We start from the raw sequence: 13,966 nt of genomic DNA, 5'->3' as shown, positions 1-13,966 counted from the left end.
ACATCTCTCTGACCATTCTCAGAGAGCCTCCTCAGCGTCGACGAGTCTGGCATTTCACTCAGGCCAACTGGCACGGTCTTCAAGCAGCCATCAATCATCTGGACTGGTCTCCCATCTCTACCGCCTCTGACATCAACTCATCCTGGGAATTCTTTCAAAGTAAATTGCTCTCTCTCATGCACAGATTTATCCCATCTCGTCTTCAGTTGTCACACCCTTCCTCCCGTCCATGGTACACGGAATCTTGTGGTGAGGCTGTTGCCCTGAAACAACTTGCTTTCGTCTCCTGGAAAGCAAATCCAACGGAAGGAAATCTCATTTCCTTTCACAAAGCCCGAAACAAGTGTGTGTCCACCCTCAGGAGAGCCAGGAAACAATATCTCACCATTCTCAAGACCGAACTCTCTTATCTGTCTCCCTCTTCCAAATCCTGGTGGCGTCTGGTCAAATCTGTTTCTGGTGTTTGTTCCCCCCTCCATCCCCTCCCTCACCTCAAACGGCTTAACGGCTGACTCCGCACGTGAAAAAGCTGAATGCCCCAACTCTGTGTTTGCCTCTAAATCTTGTGTCCCAAACCCATCCCTCTCTGTACCCAGTCGTACCCAGCTGCTCCTGGACTCTGTGTCCTTTCCTCCTGACAAGGTGGAAAAGTTCAACCCTCGACTCTGATTCTGCAACTGGTCCTGACGGCATCAGCCCACGGGTCCTAAAATAATGTTCTTCCGCTCTTTCACTCCCTCTTTCTGTTCTCTTCACCCTCTCTTTTGGTCAAGGGCATCTGCCATCTGCTTGGAAATCAGCCAACATCACCGCTTTGCACAAAAAAGGTGCAAAAACAGATCCTAGCAACTACAGACCAATCAGCCTTCTCCCAATTATCAGCAAAGTCATGGAATCCATCATTGCTTCAGATATGAAATCCTTCCTCTTCTCCAATGGCTTGATCTCTGATCATCAATTTGGTTTCAGACCTGGTCACTCTACTCTGGACATGCTGCTTCTGCTTTCTCAACAATGGATGGAGGTCCTCAACACCAAACAGGAAATTAGAGCTGTCTCCCTTGACATTTCAGGTGCCTTCGATACAGTCTGGCACCCTGCTCTGCTCACCAAACTCTCCTCCTTTGGTATCCATGGAAATCTCCACGCATGGCTGGCGGACTTCCTCTCTGGTCGTAGTCAACGTGTTGCCCTGAATGGGTTTCTCTCATCTCCTCTTCCTGTTCAGGCTGGAGTTCCCCAAGGTAGTGTTCTGGGCCCTGTGCTTTTTCTGGTCTTCATCAATGATCTCTCTGACTCTCTTGAAAATCCTCTCTATCTCTTTGCTGACGACTCTACTCTCTGTCGCTCCATACCTCATCCCTCAGATCGGCAGTCTGCAGCCTCCTCTCTCTGCAGACCTGGACAAAATCACAGACTGGGCAAACAAATGGAAGATGTCTTTCAATCCTGATAAATCTCACACTCTTACGATGTCTCTCCGAAAAGACCGACTGGACAACCCTCCCATCCACTTTCTGATTAATCCGCTCCAAGAAGTTCTGTCACTCAAGCTTTTGGGTCTCACTATTTGCCATGATCTTTCCTGGGAAAACCACATTTCAAATCTGGCCTCCAAAGCCAGTCGCCGACTGGGCATCCTCCGTCGTGTGAAGTCCTTCCTTGGCACACCTGAGCTCCTCACCACATACAAGGCTTTCATCCGCAGCTCTATGGAATACTGCTCTCCCCTCTGGTCTGGTGCTCCTGCCTCACACCTAGCTCGTCTTCACGCTGTTGAAACCAAAGCGTTCAGAATCATTGGAATCTCCCGCGATGAAGCTAACTCCAAGGGCCTTTCACTCACTCACCGCAGGCAGGTTGGTGGTCTTTCCGTCTTCTACCGACTCCTCTCTGGCCTTGCCCTCCCCAGCTCTCTCTGGGCTCTGTCCCCCAAATATTCCTACAGGTCGCACAAGATCTGCCTGCAACCGTCTTATGGTTAAACTGCCAAAATCAAGACTTTCTGCTCACCTTCACTCCTTCATTCCTCTTTTCTCCCGCCTCTGGAACAAACTCCCTCACTCTCTTCAATCCCACTCCACCCTCCAGGTCTTTAAAACAGCTGTTCACCACCATCTCTTATCCTCCCCCATCCAAAACCTTGATCTTTTCTACCCCCGCTAATTTCGGTCCCCTTGTGTTTTATACCTCTCCTCACCCCCCCCCCCCATTCCCACGCCTCCTCCCCCCAAGCCCTCTCCCTCCCACACTTCTCCCTGCTCTCAAATGTTGTGGTTGTGTGCTTCCCCTTCTCTCCCCATCTTGTCTTCCGCTCCCTCTTTTTGTATATTTTGTTTGTCTGGTTGTTTTGTTTGTGAAATAAATGTTAGCTCTTTCGCGAGCCTCGATTCAGTATACAAAAAAAAAACCTTGCTACCACAGGTGGTCTAAGGGTGGGTTTACTTTTTTGTTGTTGTTTACAAGATCGAGGCTCATGTAAGAGCCAACATTAATCACAAAAAACAAAAACGGACTCATAAAACATATAATAAAGGAAGCAGGAGACAAGATGGGGAGAGAAAGGGAAGCACACAAGTACAACAGTAGAGAACAGGGACATTGGGAGATCTGTGGGAGGGAGAGGGCTTGGGGGTAGGGGCAGGGACAGGGGTGGGAGAGGTATAAAACAAATGGACACTGCAATGACTTCCAGGAAAGAAGTCGGTATTTCAAAAAGGTGGATCTGGGGTGAATTAGTGGGGTAGAAAAGATCAAGGTTTTGGATGGGAGAAGATAAGAGATGGTGGTGAACAGCTGTTTCAAAGACCTGGAGGGAGGATTGGGATTGAAGGGAGTGAGGGAGTTTGCTCCAGAGGCGGGAGAAAAGAGGAATGAAAGAGTGAAGGTGAGCAGAGAGTGCTGATTTTAGCACTTTCACCAGAAGAGGGTTGTGGCAGATCTTGTGCGACCTGTAGGCATATTTGGGGGACAGAGAACATACAGAGCTGGGGGAGCTAGGCCGGAGAGGAGACGGTAGAAGACAGAAAGACCACCAACCTGCCTGCGGTGAGTGAGTGAAAGGCCCTCGGAGTTGGCTTCATCACGAGAGATTCCAATGATTCTGAAAGCTTTGGTTTCTACAGCGTGAAGCCGAGCCAGGTGTGAGGCAGGATCACCGGCCCAGAGGGGAGAGCAGTATTCCATTGAGCTGTGGATGAAAGCCTTGTATGTGGTGAGGAGCTCAGGTGTGCCAAGGAAGGACTTCGCATGATGTAGGATGCCCAGTCGACGACTGGCTTTGGAGGCCAGCTTGGAAATGTGGTTTTCCCAGGAAAGATCATGGCAGATATTGAGACCCAAAAGTTTGAGTGACAGAACTTCTTGGAGAGGATTGTTGAGATTGTAGATGGGAGGGTTGTCCAGTCGGTCTTTTCGGAGAGGCATAGTGAGAATGTGAGATTTGTCAGGATTGAAAGATGTTCCACTTGTTTGACCAGTTTGTGACTTTGTCCAGGTCTGCAGAGAGTGAGGAGGCTGCAGACTGCCGATCTGAGGGATGAGGAATGGAGCGGCAGAGAGTGGAGTCATCAGCAAAGAGATAGAGAGGATTTTCCAGAATTGGAGAGATCATTGATGAATACCAGAATAAGCACAAGGCCCAGAACTCTACCTTGGGGAACTCCAGCCAGAGCAGGAAGGGGAGATGAGAGAATTCCATTCAGGGCCACACGTTGACTATGATCAGAGAGGAAGTCCGCAAGCCATGCGTGGAGGTTTCCATGGATACCATAAGAGAAGAGTTTGGTGAGCAGACCGGGGTGCCAGACGTATCGAAGGCACGAGATATGTCATTGGACACGGCTCTGATTTCCTCTTTGGAATTGAGGACCTCCATCCATTGTTGAGACAGCAGAAGCAGTATGTCCAGAGTAGTGTGACCTGATCTGAATCCAAAAACGTTGCCACAAAAGGTGGACAGAAGTTGTGCTTTCACACCGGTTTGTCTGTCTGTGAGCAGGATATCTCCAAAAGTTATGGACGGATTTGGCCGAAACCTGGTGGACAGGTTGGGTGTCCAACAAGGAAGAATTGATTCAATTTTGGTGGAGATTTTGATGTTAGATTTATTGGTAAAAAAAAAAAAAAATTACCATTGAGAGATGGGGACATAATCGATATATATATATATATATATATATATATATATATATATATATATATATATATATATATATATATATATTGTAACGATTTTGAGAAGTGTGTAACGAATTTGAGAAGTGTAACGGTTTTTGAGAAGTGTAACAATTTTGGAGGAAGTGTAACGAATGTGAAAACGTTACAATGTGAACGTTACAAAAGTATGGTAACACCCTGTTAATGTAAATAATGGTCGTAACCGTCGTCCTAGTTAATTCCATGAAACTTACACGCAGGTCACGATATATCTTTTAAATAGTGTATTTCCTTATTCCATGTAGGCTAAGTATGTGTTTCCCACTAGATTGACTTTGCATTGTATCAAACAAAATAAGCGTAGGCCCTTCCAATTTCCCCAAAACCTCCCTTCCAATTGCCTTCTGCATTTTGGGCGGTTTTCTTCAAACCACCATTGGCCACGAGGTAGGGTTGGGGAAGAAAGGCGTGTCTCCACCTCGTCATAAGAGGGAAGGAGTGAACCAGCTCTAACAGCCAATCAACACCGCGGTGAGCGACCCGGTAGGCGTGCCCTCGGAGCCGGCGGCTTGATTTCGCCCGAGGTGATAAAAGCGACTGTAAGGGACTGCTTTAGGAGATGACTTGAGAGAGGCCTTGGGAGATGAGCAAAGAGACTGCACCAAGAGGCGGTGAGATGCGAAACGCTCCAAGCCAAAGAGGAGAGGTACTCGGCAAGGAAACCAGCTTTGGAGAGACGCGCTGAAAGGAGGGAGACGGCCCCACCCCAAGAAGAGGAGCAGGTGTGCCGAACCAGCGCGTGACGTCTACCGCAGTGGATACACGACGGAGGGTTTCCCGCCAAAACCGCGAGGATTTGTGAGCTGCGGCCTCCCGACCTTGCCTCCCTCTCAAGCAATCCACCTCAAGCCTTACCTGCCTGCATTATCCCCTGTGTAAGTGTGAACGTCCTGTCCTACTCATTGTCTTGGGGTTAAGTAAAAAATGAATAGTGTAAGTTAATGATTCGCTGTGTTACTGCTTCTTCCATCCATTGCTGTGTGTGTATAATAAAATCTGTTCTTCCTCCGTATTCTTCTTCTTCTTCTTTTCCTTCTCTTTCGGTCGCTTTAGAGATTTCCCGATTGAATATCTGTGGGGCGATCTGGTCAACGTCGGGTGGAATCGGGTTTTAATCGGGGAGTAACTGTTCGGACGCGGTTAAATACACCACCGCTCGGTCAATATAACATCTAAAAACCGCGTCTGTAACAATATATATATATATATATATATATATATATACATATATATATATATACATATATATATATATATACATATACATATATATATATATATATATACATAAGCTCGTGTATGTATATATATATATATATATATATATATATATATATACATATATATACATATATATATATATATATATATACATATATATATATATATATATATATATACATATATATATATACATATATATACATATATATATATATATATATATACATATATATACATATATATATATATATATATACATATATATATATACATATATATACATATATATATATATATATATACATATATATACATATATATATATACATATATATACATATATATATATATATATACATATATATACATATATATATATATATATATATATATATATATATATATATATATATATATATATACATACACGAGCTTGGCGCGGCTCGCTACAAACAATTATTTTGCACAAATGTATTTGTTGTGTTTGTGATATTACATTTTTATAAGCAATTTAGGTTGAATGAACCCCTCAGCACATACCTATGGGAGGGGTAGGTGCAGACTGGAAGTTTGGGACGATTACACCTCACCACCACGTAATTCAAAACACCTCACCACCAAGTAATTCAAAACACCTCACAGACATAAAACACGAAATAAAAACACCTCACCACCAAGTAATTCAAAACACCTCACCCCCAATTAATTTAAAACACCTCACCACCAAGTAATTCAAAACACCTCACCACCACGTAATTCAAAACACCTCACCACCAAGTAATTCAAAACACCTCACCACCACGTAATTCAAAACACCTCACCACCAAGTAATTCAAAACACCTCACCACCAAGTAATTCAAAACACCTCACCACCACGTAATTCAAAACACCTCACCACCAAGTAATTCAAAACACCTCACCACCACGTAATTCAAAACACCTCACCACCAAGTAATTCAAAATACCTCACCACCAAGTAATTCAAAACACCTCACCACCACGTAATTCAAAACACCTCACCACCAAGTAATTCAAAACCCCTCACTACCAAGTAATTTAAAACACCTCACCAACACGTAATAAAAACACCTCACCACCAAGTAATTCAAAACACCTCACCCCCAATTAATTTAAAACACCTCACCACCTCAAAAGTAATTCAAAACACCTCACCACCAATCATAATTGGTTTAAACCAATCATAATTCAAACAATTATTTTGCACAAATGTATTTGTAATATACGTGATATCACATTTAATAAACAATTGAAGTTGAAAACAAAAAATTTTCCCAAAAAATTTCAAAATTAAAAATAAAAAAAATGGAAATTTTTTCAAAAAATACACTTCGGACATGCCGACGGGAGAGATATGTGCATACCAGAAGTTTGGTACGATTTCACAAGAGTTTGAGAATATAGTTCAGTGACAAGACAACACAACACAGGACAGTAGTGTAATAATGTTGCTTCTGGGACACCTCCGTTTAACATGGGAAATCCCTATCTAATGTCATTTACCCCCTTGTCTTTTTCAAAAATCATAAACACCTCTATTTCTCCCACCCTCATCTTTATAAACCTTTTGTCTGTAGTACCTATCCTTAATGTTGTTCATTAGACCACTCAAACACTACAAATATTTGTTTTCTCTTATAGACCTATCATCCTTCTTCTACATATCATCTGGCAGATTAATCTTTGACCCATTCACTTCCATATTAATTCTTTCCCTCCCTCATTGCCCCTAAACACCTATATTTCTCTCACCCTGTTCTTTACGAACCTTCTAACCTTTTGACATGTTATCCTTATTCATTAGACCACTTAAACACCTGTGATCCTTCTGACCTCATGGACCTTTTAACCTTTTACTCTTAATATCATCTGGTGAATATAACCCACTCAAACAACGACCCTACAAATATTTGTTTATGCGTGGGAAATAATTTAATTCTCCTACAACTCTCTTCACCATCTAATATATTAACAAAAAATATGTTTGAGTTTGGTTCTTTATTAAGATATTTTAACTGAGCTAAGATAAAATGGTAAACCTCCCTCAATGTTCTTATTTGAGCGCCTCCAGTGCCACACACTTTTTGGTAGGCTCTGCCCACCTTTTGTTAAGCTCCGTCCACTTTTTGGAAAAACCCCGCCCACTTTTTGGTAAGCCACGCCCACCTTTTACTAAGCCCCGCCCACTTTTTGTTAAGCCACGCCCACTTTTTGCTATGCCCCGCCCACTTTTGCTAAGCTCCGCCCACTTTTGCTAAGTCCCACCCACTTTATAAACTCTTCAGCATTGTATCATTTCCAGGTAATACATAACATCATTTTCAGGGAATTTCCATCACATCATTTCCAGTTAAGACACGCCCAGGGAATTTCCACAGGAAATGACACACACCCAGCCCTTCTTATAAAAGGCACCGACCACACAGGCTTTTTCAAACACGCTTTCTGCTTCACTTGAGAATGGACTCCTATGCCGAAATGGAATGGGATAACTTTGCTATTCCTTGGAGTCCTACTACCTGTGTAGCGCTCAACCTTCAGATTGATGAACTGGACTCGAACCTCTTGTCGATGGAGGAAATTGTATCTGAGCTACGAAATGAAAATTCTACTTTTAACACAACTTGGGATAAAGTTATTTTTTTGTTTGAAGATCTTTTGAACAACCAAGACCCACAGAACGAGTTCTACCTTGATGACCCAGCCAAAGAGTTATACCTTGGAGATCCACAAAATCCTGAAAAAGAGTTCTACCATGATGATACTTATTGTGAGTTATCAAAACAAAACCCACTGAACGAGTTCTACCTTGATGACCCAGCCAAAGAGTTATACCTTGGAGACTCACTAAATTTGGGAAAAACAAATTATGAGGTCTGCCTAGATGGTTCTAACTGTGGAGCCTACCTTGGAGACTCACTAAATTTGGGAAAAACAAATTATGAGGTTTGCCTAGATGGTTCTAACTGTGGAGCCTACCTTGGAGACTCACTAAATTTGGGAAAAACAAATTATGAGGTCTGCCTAGATGGTTCTAACTGTGGAGCCTACCTTGGAGACTCACTAAATTTGGGAAAAACAAATTATGAGGTTTGCCTAGATGGTTCTAACTGTGGAGCCTACCTTGGAGACTCACTAAATTTGGGAAAAACTAATTATGAGGTCTGCCTAGATGGTTCTAACTGTGGAGCCTACCTTGGAGACTCACTAAATTTGGGAAAAACAAATTATGAGGTTTGCCTAGATGGTTCTAACTGTGGAGCCTACCTTGGAGACTCACTAAATTTGGGAAAAACTAATTATGAGGTCTGCCTAGATGGTTCTAACTGTGGAGCCTACCTTGGAGACTCACTAAATTTGGGAAAAACAAATTATGAGGTTTGCCTAGATGGTTCTAACTGTGGAGCCTACCTTGGAGACTCACTAAATTTGGGAAAAACAAATTATGAGGTCTGCCTAGATGGTTCTAACTGTGGAGCCTACCTTGGAGACTCACTAAATTTGGGAAAAACAAATTATGAGGTCTGCCTAGATGGTTCTAACTGTGGAGCCTACCTTGGAGACTCACTAAATTTCATAAAATTAGGAAAAGAGTTTTACCTTGGAGACTTTGAAAACTGGTTTCGTTTTGGAGACTCTGAATGGGGGTTTTGTTTTGATAACTCGGAATGTGATACCTATCTTGGAGACTCAACAGGATTGTGGTTATACCTTGGGAACTTGGAAAGTTGGTTTTATTTTGGAGACTCTACCTGTGGGGTACATCTTGGAGACTCTTTGCATTCTAAAGCAATGAACAATGTTCTTTGTTTAATGACGCTTGATTTAAGCAATATCAAGAAAGTTCGAGGAAGAAAATGCTGGAAAATTCTTTCTTCCCATTTCTACTTCTTCAAACTTGAAAGCCTTGAAAGACAGAATTGGAGGAAGAGGAAAAAAAATAAAAATGAAATACGTATTTAAAAAAAGAAGAAAAAAAAAGAAATACGTATTTTTAAAAAAGAAGAAAAAAAAAGATTATGTTAGGGTTAGGGTGGGATTTTGAATGTGAGGGTTAGGGATTAGGTTGGGTTAGGGATGGAGTTGGGTTAGGGATGGGGTTGGGTTAGGGTTGGGATTTTGAATGTGAGGGTTAGGGTTGGGATTGGGTTAGGGATGGGGTTGGGTTAGGGTTGGGATTTTGAATGTGAGGGTTAGGGTTGGGGTTGGGTTAGGGATGGGGTTGGGTTAGGGATGGGGTTGGGTTAGGGATGGGGTTGGGTTAGGGATGGGGTTGGGTTAGGGATGGGGTTGGGTTAGGGATGGGGTTGGGTTAGGGATGGGGTTGGGTTGGGGATGGGGTTGGGTTGGGGATGGGGTTGGGTTAGGGATGGGGTTGGGTTAGGGATGGGGTTGGGTTGGGGATGGGGTTGGGTTAGGGATGGGGTTGGGTTAGGGATGGGTTGGGTTAGGGATGGGTTGGGGATGGGGTTGGGTTAGGGATGGGGTTGGGTTAGGGTTTGTATATTATTATGACTCACTCACACATACACACACACAAAAGTTAAGCCCCAACTGAAAAGTTGAGGGATTCTGTGTTTGGGGTTCACAGATTTAAAAACGTATCCCCATTATACACATACAAAAGTTAAGCCCCAACTGAAAAGTTGAGGGATTCTGTGTTTGGGGTTCACAGGTTTAAAAACGTATCCCCATTATACACACACAAAAGTTAAGCCCCAACTGAAAAGTTGAGGGATTCTGTGTTTGGGGTTCACAGGTTTAAAAACGTATCCCCATTATACACACACAAAAGTTAAGCCCCAACTGAAAAGTTGAGGGATTCTGTGTTTGGGGTTCACAGATTTAAAAACGTATCCCCATTGTACACACAAACAAAAGTTAAGCCCCAACTGAAAAGTTGAGGGATTCTGTGTTTGTGGTTCACAGATTTAAAAACGTATCCCCATTACATTTTATTTATTTATTTATTATTTTCAAGGGTATTATCTGCTTACTTGTGTTTTTTGTAATTCTTGCGAGTAAAATGAACCCAAGATTTCTTCTCCATTTAAATCATATAATTTGTAGGTCCAAGGAGCTGTATCCATTACATCAATGATTTTAAATAATTCACGAGTCCATTTTTGTGTATAACCTTTCTCAAAATGACTTTTCCATTTGTATATCCTTACAATATCACCAACTTTAAACTTGGGCTTTCTCAAATTAATCTCCTTTTCATATTCTAATTTTGTAAATGTTTCCGATGGTTTTGATTTTGTTGATGAATGAACTGTATTATTGTAATTATCGACAATATCCTGAATTAAATACACCCATTTTTGAGAACCGAGTTCTGTGAATTTTTTATATAATTTCTCTTTCAAAGTACGATTAAAACGCTCAATAACAACTGCCTTTCCTTCATTAAAGGTGCTGTATAATTTAATACCCTTCCCCTTAAGAAATTCCCTGAATATTTTGTTATAGAACTCTGTTCCCTCATCAGTCCATAACTTCTTTGGTTTCCTTTTATCCCGATCAAATATTAGCTTAAAGGCTAACATTAAAGTATCACCCCTTTTATTTTTTAAAGGGACAACCCAGGCAAATCTACTCCTCAAATCAATAACGGTTAAAGCATACCTGTATCCCCTGTCATTATTCAATTCAATTAAATCAGCGGACCATATGTGGTCGGTGTATTTAGAATAAACCTTCTTTCTTTTAAACTTTGTGATTATAGGTTTGTGTAATTCTTCAGCCAAAAGCTCCTCAGTCTTGATGACATCATTAGAGCCTAATAGTTTTTTGAGGAATAACCAAGACCAAGTTTCAATTTAGCATTTATCAAATTTCTCACAATAAACCTATCAACTTTCTCTCTCAACGTTGGATTTTGTATCAAAGACAAATTATACAACATTTCGCTGTCGGCTTTATGTTTTTCAGTCAACGTAGTGGTTTTCCCATAAGCAATATCATGCTTCATACACACTTCGTCAACCCTATTTGTAGGTTTAGACCAAGGTTTAGGATTGTCAGCCTCATCTAATCTTTTATCCAAGTTTGTTCCTGGACCACAGAAAGAATACCCTGGAAGGTGTAATTCCCCTGGAATTCCAGTTGTTGTAAATTTACTTCCTGACAGAAACTTTTGTATGTCTCCTCCTCTTTTAGGAGAGATGAATTGGCACTTTTTAGAGCCACATACTTGACATATTCCTTTTTGATAAACTCTATTATTTTTAGCTTTAACATAAGAGATATTTTTAGATTTAGTTTTCTTTTTACATTTGAGACAATAACTCATATTTATTTATCAGAAAAATTCCGACAGAGTATCAAAACCTTTTTGGTTTTCAACATATACATTTCAATCTTTATTTTTAAAACATAAAGAATCCTAAGGAATGCCTTCACTCTCTCCTCCATTTATTTACAAATAAAAACTAACTAAAGTCAATGACACCAACATCATCAATCACATAATCTTTTCCTTCTTCTTCTTCTTCTTCACCACTTTCTCGTTTAAATCTCCTCCCTGAAATTGAAGACATTGACGTTCTTATTTTTGAAACTATTATCTTCATAAGAGTTGTTAATTCTTTAATTTCCTCTTCGGTGCGTTGAGATTGATTTATTTGCTTTAATACACTCAATCTTTTATGAATCTCAATGATTTCCATCTTTTTATATTTTTCCTCCCTCTCTCTTTGCTCCCTCTCCTCCTCCTCCATTTTCTTCCTCTCCTCCTTCTCCTTTTTCTCCCTTTTCTCCCTTTCCTCCTTCTCCCTTTTCTCCCTTTCCTCCTTCTCCTTTTTCTCCCTCTCCTCCTTCTCCTCCTTTTTCTCCCTCTCCTCCTTCTCCTCCCTCTCCCTTTCCTCCTTCTCCTTTTTCTCTCTTTCCTCCTTCTCTTCTTCAACTCCTTCCTCATCCCTTGCTACCCTTGAGTTTGAACCCCAAAGAATATTATACATATACTCATCTGGATTTTGAGATATTCTTGTATCTATAATTATTTTTCTCATAATAGGATACCAATAAGATTTGTTGACGATTTCTAAAAGAGTTTTATATTTCATAACTTTGAGAAGTTCATTTTTATTTAATATTTTAAACAAGTCTCTATTTGTGGGTTTAACAATATCAGTATAAGGCCAGTTTTTAATGACAAAATTCCCATGTATATGCTCCAAATCATAAGGTATGTAATACCGAGCACCCTTTTCTTGTAGGTATCCTTGAATACAAAAATTATAATTCTCTTGTAGTCTTCTTCCTGCCATTTATGTATCAGAAATATATGTGAGATTAATATTATGACAGGTAATACCACCCCATCTTCCCACTACCAAATCGGTTTGTATTCCTCGGCTTTCTATCCTTATCTCATTACCTTCCTTCTTTGTCATGCGAACCATCGCTATACTATCATATATTTTTCTTTTCTTAAAATCACGTATTTGTTGTTTACTAATTGTACTTCCACATAAATCCTTATCCTCACCAAGTGGATAATATTCTTCTTTACGAGACTGATTTAAATCATGTAGGTCTTCTATGTTTATTGAAAAAGACCAATTATACCCTAAATCAGGCATATCATACCCCCATTTATTAATTCGCATATTAACTAAATGTCCTTCTTTATAAAATTCAATTGTAAGCAGGTAGTTAAATTCAATGAGGAAAGGTGTATGGTCAGTATAACCAGGTGTTGTGGTTGTAAATTTTACTTCTTTCACAAAACGTGCTGTTTTCTTTAAAAATATATATTGTGATAAATCACTTAATCTAATTAAGTCATTCGCATCTGTAGGGTTTGGATAATTGATTAATTTATAAGTATTCTTCATATTAATATTTTTACTTACACTATATTTTTGTCGTTCAGCCTGTGCCTTTGTATAATAATTTGATAAATCAATATCCTGAGAGGATTTTCCAAAGATAGAACCATCTTTTCCAACATAAGTCATTTATATTAGATTAAAAATGATATCATAAAAATTTTCATTATTGTTGAGTTGAAATAATACATATAAACATAATTGACCACAACATTTAGAATTAATTTCTTGAACTTGAAATGTTTGATAAACACCATTCTGTAAGAATTGTATTACTTCAACAGGTGGTGGCATACCATAACTATCAAAATAATATTTATCCTGACTATTATGAATACAAACCCAATGAGAACCATTCTGTGTGTCTAAATTCATAATAATATTCTTTGTATTCTTATTTATATGTATTAATTCATCTCTCATACAAATAACCACATTATCAATTTTTAGTGTTTTACAATACTTAGCTAGTTCTATATTTGACGTTGTATTCTTTCCAAATTGTTTAAACCATTTATCCATTTATTTATGAGAAAGATACAATCCATTACCCCGTTTAGTTAGTTTAACACCCGCTTGAGCGATAGAGGAAAGCATATCTCCAACCAACAATCTAGCTTTATCAGGTAGACTTTCAAGTTTTTGAGCAAAATCTACAATTACACCACTT

Source organism: Myxine glutinosa, chromosome 6 (genome assembly GCF_964187855.1).
Source record: "Myxine glutinosa chromosome 6, kmMyxGlut1.1, whole genome shotgun sequence".
NCBI lineage: Eukaryota > Metazoa > Chordata > Myxini > Myxiniformes > Myxinidae > Myxine > Myxine glutinosa.
The sequence above is the reverse complement of the archived record's forward strand: the minus strand, read 5'-3'. Positions refer to the sequence as shown.